Below are 8163 nucleotides of genomic sequence, written 5' to 3'. Positions count from 1 at the left end.
TATCACACTAGAGGAAATCATAAGAACATGCTAAACTGTGCCCTTTTGTGACATGATGGAAAACAAAACTCCATAAAGAGGCCAAAGTGTGTCAGAGATCCCTCCTAACACCATCATACTGCCAACACTAGCCTGGACTACTGACACAAGGCAGGTTCGACACAGGAATTAATTCTGTTCATTGTAGACCGCCTTTTTCCTGAAATCGAGCCTCATCAGACAAGGAAATATTTCTTTTTCTAGTTTTCTAGTTTACATCGTTCTAGTTTTGGTGAGTGCTGATCCAGTGCAGATGCAGTTGGAATTTGTCTTCTTGGCACAACGTCTTCTACGTTTGTAACCCATGTACCTCAAGACTAGACAACAGCATCACTGTTGGCGACAACTGGGGTTTCTGTTCCCTTCTGACCTCTTTCATCAACAGGGCTTTCTATCCATACTCCTGCTTCTTTTGGGTGCTTTTTGGAGAAAAAAGTGGAGATTACAGTTTTTATTTCACAACAAACTGCCATGGTTGCTGCTTTGGATATTTTTTTCTCAAAATACAATTTTGACTTTAATCTGGAAATTTTTGACTTAAAATGATCAACAATATTTTGTTTTCTGTATTGTGGCGCTATTACTCTGTTGTAGTATTTTTTATAGACTGCAGTGGGTGAAAAATCCCAGTACAGTCTCAGAAATAATGAGGAATCACTGAAATTACAACATTTCCCAATTCTGATGTTTAATGGGAGCTTTACTTGAGGTTCCTGACCCTCATCAGCTGATTTAGTGGCTCATAAGGGATTAGGTGTTTCAAAACCATCAATAACAATAAAAAATATTTCTGCTGTACAGCATTTTGGTCGGCTGTGTATTGTTTTTAAAATGCTGTATACATAAATTAGGGTATTGTATGGTAACTAAAACAAAATTCCTCCACAATAGTGTAAGACACTGATAAAGTCATAAAGAAAATGATAACAGTCATTTTGCAAGCTGTTGAATAATGGTTGTACATAATCTTTCACACATTGCTTCTGCATTTGGCTTAGTTTTTGTTCAGTAATAATGACATAGTATATCATATCTTGTTGTTGAGGTTGTTCAGTATTTGCCTAAATTTTAAGACCTGCTTATAACTGAATATATTTTTTTTATTATGTTCTGATATGTAAAACCTTAAGATTGCTCATTTTACCATAACTGTACATGGCAAATTGAGAACTGCCAATCAACCTAACATCTGAAGTGCTCTTTGTACTTGTTGCACCTGCACTCAAAGCAAGAATGATTATTACAATAGCATGAGTTGAGATACAGCATTAATTCTGAGCATGGTAATCCATCTACCTGCTATACAACTGCATGTTTTCACAGTGATTATAATTTTTGACAAAAAATTCTATTAGAAAGGCCAAAGATTATTACATGAATATACCTTTGTGTAGCAATAAGAAAACCTAAGGCTACGTTTTCTAGTCAGCTGCATAAATAGTTTGAGGGGCTATTATACGGTAGGTTAATTTTCTTGTTCGGTGGCAATATGGGGATGGTTTCTTTAGTTCCTAACTGCTATGAAGGTTAAATGAGTCACGTTGAAAAGTATTTGCTCACTGGACACTAAACCTTGCATAAATTTTGTTGTGCAACTTTTTTCTGCCATGCATGGGCTCCTTTGAATGCCCATCGGCACGTGGGCTGACAGGACATCAGTGCATGATGACATTTACTCAGAGCTTCTGTTTATAATGATAAGATAACGGAGAGAGAGCACTGAGTTAATGGGGGCATTGAGGATACAGTATATCTGTCAGGGGGGTCAAAACTTTACCTCTGATACTCAGGTCAGCAAAAAGGTCAAAGCGTTCAAAAATGGTGACAGCTCACGCACAACTATAACTGAACTTCAGTACCTTACTGAATGAAGGCCAATTAAATGAGAATTTAAAATACGAATTATTTTAAATGATTTAAAATTATCATTCAACATACTAATTTCACAGGGAAAATCAAAAAAATGACAGTGTAATGTTCATTTTGGGTGACCAACATTTCATTGCGTGTGGAGCACATTTGTGAAAACAATAAATCTTTTGTTGCGGTTCAAAGTGAAATATATCAGCGTAGAGGATTGATGGGTTCATGCTGTCAACAATCCCCGCAGAAAACATAATCAATCCAATAACATCACACAAGTATGTCATAGTAACAGCTGACCCAGTCAAATACTACTGCACTTAATGCACTCCTTCGCTAAGTGGCCTTTAAATGCTATAGTCAGACTTGTTAACCTATTGTTTCTGTGTGTGCACAAAGTAGGTCATCCCATAAAGTTGTACAGTAAGTCATTGTTTCTGGACCGCCTTTTACCAGTGGTCAGATATTCTTTGTTTTTTCAAGGTGTATCTGTACTGTAACCATCACAACAGAATGACAGGTAAAGATCCTCTCAGTGAGTTCACGACCCGTTCACTCATCAAATGACAAGCTGAAGAACAAATAAACACATCACAGCACGTCACTTTAATGACAGATGAGCAGCTTTTACAGAGCACATTCAAAAATAGGTGTGTGTGTTCTGTTTTGTCTATTTGCACATATTATTATAAGTTACAGTGTGTTAAGCTCTCAAGGCTGCTGTACAAACTGTAGACTATTGGATCACTGCAGAGTTTATTGCTCAGACTTACAGATCAGCCTTACTTGTATCAGTTCATAGCTAATGCCACCTTTATTTTGCAGAGTTAGTACTATATCCTGGCAAAACTGTTGTTTTCATAAGGCCACAAGCCGAAACGCGTTGGTCAATTATTAAAGTTGTTCATCTTCCCTCAAGTGTTGCTGGAGTTCCTGCTTTGTGAATTCTTTCATCCTCTCCATGCACCTTGGAAGCAGGTGAAGTTGTGCCAGAATATTTTTGCTGCGAAAACTGTTTTTTTCCCATTTTTAAAACTCCACAGGATTGTTTTGTCTATGAGAATTAAAATATGCTCTATTGGTGTATCTTATATGATGCATGCTTGCATGCTCTCTCTAGGACTGCATGGGTTCTCTCCAGGTGCTATACTCCAGGTAAAGGCATGTTAGTTTAACTGGTGTTTCTAACTTGGGCATAGGTGTGAATGTGAGCATAAATAGTTGTCTCTCTGTGTTACCCTTGCTATAGACCAGGGTGTATACTGCCTTTTCCCCTGGGGGCTCCAGCCCCTTAGACTACTTAATGTAATATAATCAACATTCCCAATGTGACTGTTTTTACATACATTGACTTATTTTGTGAATGTTCTCTTATCATTTGTCTGAAAGCTTCCAAAGTATCTAAAAATCTATTCGATACCATCCTCTTATCCACTGCAAATTCATGCTTATTTTGTGACATCCTCCAGAAACTACAGTTAATAACAGTATAATAAATAAATGAATTAAATTGTAAGCAAAACAGAAAACTAAGTATCCAAGTGAATAGCATTAAAGATAAAGCAAATGTGCTGGATTTTAAATCAGGTTATATTATCTTTAATTATCTTTTCTATTGTGAACATTAATATGGGTTTGTATGAAAAATCCCAATTTGTAACTGTGGTGAAAAAACATAATAATAAGCTTTGAATGTTACGGCAGTGTCCTGAAACATGTACCGTTACCATATCATCATTACTGTTTATAATTAGTAGAATAAGTAGAATAAATACTTACTGTATATACATAATAATTCATGTTTCAGACCCTATTTCACTGTTAACATGAGTTTTAAAGGACATTTTGCTCACATAGTTCAACTTTGTCAACCATACGCCCTCAGTGACCTCTGCATCTCTCATAGCGGTTCACCTCAGTCACCCCTACATTTCACATTTCAGAAACAAACCTTGTGACTTTCCTGTTGTGCCAACCCTTACTATTTCTTCAGCTTCAAGAAAGCCCTCCCCTCCACAGACCTGAATGCATCCAGGAGCCAACAGCAGCCTCAGTGTATAGGAGGAGGTCAGTAGGTTCATGGAGATCTCCTTCCTTATAGCTCCAGTGCTTTTCCCACATACTCTATCAATAGCAATGAACTAGTTTCCTGTAAATGCCAGAAATCTATAGTCCACTGTGATAACTTAAAACAAAACAAAAGTTTGTTGATGTAACAGATCTTCAGGTTTCCCAGTAATCATGAATTTTAATGCTGAATCATGGCCACACATATTGGGGTGCCAGGAAAAAATGTAAAGAAAGGGCACAATAACCAGTTGACTTAAGTGGTGGAGGAGTGCTTGTTGGATTATCCAAATGGTAATATATAGGTTCTGGGGAAGAGGGCACCTCACTTTCTGGGTCAGGCTGATGTGACTGCATGAGGCTTTTCCATCTCCACAGTCGATCTCCAGTAACGTCCTCCTCTGTAGGCCTCTACATTTTTTAAAGAATATGGTGGTTGTATTTCTGTGGCTTCACATATGAATGTACATCTTTGTGTGCACACATGACTTACGTTTGTATGTACCTGTGTATAGAGCAGCCTCCACTTCAAACATAATCAGTGAACTCCCTGACCTGTCGCTCAATTTGGGCATGAGCGTCTTTAGGTCGTTAGGTTTGTTTGATCTGCGCTCTGGGGAGTTCGGGGCTACTTGAGAGGGTCGACCGGTCCCTATCTTGGTTCATCAGTTATCTCTTGCCTGCTGTCGTCACTACTACAAACTGAGCTGACTGTAAAGAACAATGAGTATTGACCTGCACTTTAATCAAAGGGATGTCTTCAAGATGAGGAATGACTGGTCAGCGGGAAGTATTCAATCAATTCTCGAGGCTTCAGTTTTAAGCATCTTGCAAGCACAAACAACAACAACAGTATGCTTGACTGAAACTAAAATGAAAATGTAACTTAGCGTGTTTATTCATTACTTATTTTGTTTTCTTTTATTTGTCCAGCAAATTGATATTCTTAGCAAATAACTAACACAGAAATGCTGACGTTTTGTGTTTCTATGCGTTTGTGCAAAATAATCCATAATACCCCATAAATGAACCCATAATACCCCATAAATGGGGCGATCGTGGCTCAAGAGTTGGGAGTTCGCCTTGTAATCGGAAGCCGGAAGCCGAGCCGGTTCGAGCCCCGGCTCGGACAGTCTCTGTCGTTGTGTCCTTGGGCAAGACACTTCACCTACCGCCTACTGGTGTTGGCCAGAAGGGCCGATGGCGCGATATGGCAGCCTCGCTTCTGTCAGTCTGCCCCAGGGCAGCTGTGGCTACAACTGTAGCTTGCCTCCACCAGTGTGCGTGAATGGGTGGATGACTGGGTGTGTAAAGCGCTTTGGGGTCCCTAGGCGGGACTAGTAAAAGCGCTATACAAATACAGGCCATTTACCATTTAAACCCAGTTTGTCCTTGTGTCTCAGTTAATATACTGCTTTATAAATACATTTAGTAATGACTCCCCGATAAATGCCTGGCACAAACGCACCACCTCCAGTACACATTTATTGCAATCAAACCTTCAGCTGCGTATTCTGCTCAAGGTCATTGGGGAGGGTGTTGCGTAGTTCTGTTTGCCTACACAGGACATCACAAGAAAACATGTTTTCTTTATGACTTGCACTATGCGCAGTGCCAACTATCTGTGACACTGCCAGTGTTTAATGTGGCAGCACAGACCAGCACACGGTCAGGCTGAAGTCCTGAAGTGACACCTTGCACAACAGCCAACTGCTTTTTGAAATAATAGAAATGTAAATTTTTTAGACTATGTCTAAATCTGTCGTGCACTTTTTATACGATATTAATTTGACATTGGATCTAAATAAATATTTAAGTATTAGAAATTTTCAGTACTCCAATTAATTGCACTGAATTTTTAAGAGTGTTATGCTGCAACTAGCGATCACATTAACCTAATCAACTCTTTATAGTGTTTGGAAACCAGAGATTTGTCTGTTTCAGGGCATGAGCTGAGCTTCACACTGAAGAGGCTGGGAACAGAGACATTTGAAAAGAAATTTAAATAAATACATTGGACAAAATAGTCATTTCAGTTCCATAATGAGACTACTTTGATTTTTCCAAGTAAAGGTATCATTTTAATGCATGTGTCTAACATGCAGTAACTGGGCCATAACAGGCCAGCCACAATTTCTAGAGCAGTCCACAGGATAATTTTGCAAAGTGTGAGTCATTATTTGTCCAAATTTTCTTGTATTGTTTTGCATGCATATTAATCCCCTTGCAGTGGCCACTATTACTATATAGTAGTTAAAATAAATGAAAAGTTTCTAACTCCAGAAAATTGGTTTTAAATATTATTTGTGATCTGTAACTTCTGTATGTGTAATGACACACTTACTGCATTTATTTGTCTCAGGATGCTCGCTATATGATTTGTAAATGGACTGCGCCTGCGAAGAATTTGAAATTTGAAAGAGGAATTCGGAAATCATTACTTTTTTTAATTTATGAATTATTGCACGCTTCTGTTGATCAAGCCTATTTCAGATTAAATCAGACCATATGCTCCATAACCTAAAATGGGTTTGACACCCCTCATTTAAGCTGCCCAGTAATGAAAATAAATGCATTTTCACACAATGTACTTCTTTTAAGCTGATGTTTTTTAAGATCAGGAGTAAAAATGTACTACAAATACTTGATTTTATTAAATGTGACTATGCATAATGAGAAGCACTGCCACTCATGCAACAAAAACACTTTATTGAGACGCTTTGGGATTTTAGAAATGGTTAGGTCCCATTATTTTACAACGTGCTTCAGATTGAGCACATAGAGTTTGGGAAATGGAGATGTTTACTAAGAAAAGAAGGCTTAAAAACAGATGTTATTAATCTACACTTAACAAAATCACTAGAGTCCTCTTTCGCAAGAATAACTTGATGGTTTGCACAACACGCATATTTTTTAAATTCTGAGAAACAGATGAGGTGATTCTCGTGTCAGTATGTTAAAAATAAAAAATCCAGCAAGCAGACTGTTGGCTTAGCTTTGCATAAAGACTTGAAACACTGAGAAACAGCTGGCCAAGATGCAGATCATCTGTCTTTGTTTTCAGACTGACGATATATATACGTATATGAGAAATAATGCGGTTTTCAAGAAGGTTGTGTTTTTATTTTTAGTTTTTAAGTTAACATTTTTTTAAATAATAAAGTAGCACAAATACAGTACTAAAGCTGCCTGATATCATGTGATACCACATATCAAACAGCATGAGTGGTCACCGTGTGCATTTGTAGGTGCGTGGGTGGTTGTTTTCTCGTTTTTTGGGGGGGAGTGTGTGGGGTGATTAATATGTGCCTGCTACACATGAGACGACTTTTGCTCGCTCGCCCAATAACCGGCAAACATCAGTTAAGAGTTCAAGGTTGCTCTGATGCCACCCGAGAGTCTGTGAATGAGCACTTTTAAAGAGCAGCAACACGGGGCCCCAGTACATGTTATTTAAGTCATGCCAGCTCTGAGTGGGCGGCGTGTGCGTCTGTACTTGAGTGTGTGCGCTACATGTATGTCTATCTTTGCGAGGACCAATTAGTTTTAGCCCAAGTGAGGACGGTCCTCATTTGAGAACTGCGAAATGCTGTTGGGGAGCCAGGTCCGAGGCAGGTATATATCGGGTTTGGGCATTCAGTTGGGGGATGGGGGATTAAGATTGGGGTCCTCGCAATTATAAACGACTTAAGGATTCGTGTGTGTGTGTTGGGGGGGGGGTGATTTCGCCATCAACTCGTTTCATTTTTCAAACTAAGAAATATATCAAACAATAAAAAACACATTTTTCATGCCTGTGTCTGGTGAGCTTCTTGTTGGTGGTGAAGAAAAACAGACTGTAAAAAGTCTGACTTTGATCATCAGAGGCTACAGAACTATCTGGAAATCTACGAATTGAATGTTATTTGTCAGCGGGCGACCATGGATGCAGGGACTTTTACATTTCCTGCAATAACGACTCCAATTCAGCGCTCCTGTTAATTGGACTGTATAAACTACCCCATATAATTAGTACAATAAACGGTCCAAAAAAGCACTTTAAATGTCCACTTACCCCCACCACGCCTTTACCTCTCCACAAAGAACACACACTCCAAAACACCAACAAAGCAAACACACAAGCTGCAATCGGTCAAATATTTGCCCGGTGCAGAAGTGTGGCAGTAGTATTTGCTTTGCCAGAGTTTCGGTTCT

This window comes from Neolamprologus multifasciatus, chromosome 5, assembly GCF_963576455.1.
Source record: "Neolamprologus multifasciatus chromosome 5, fNeoMul1.2, whole genome shotgun sequence".
Taxonomy (NCBI): Eukaryota; Metazoa; Chordata; class Actinopteri; order Cichliformes; family Cichlidae; genus Neolamprologus; species Neolamprologus multifasciatus.
Note: the sequence above shows the minus strand (reverse complement) of the source record.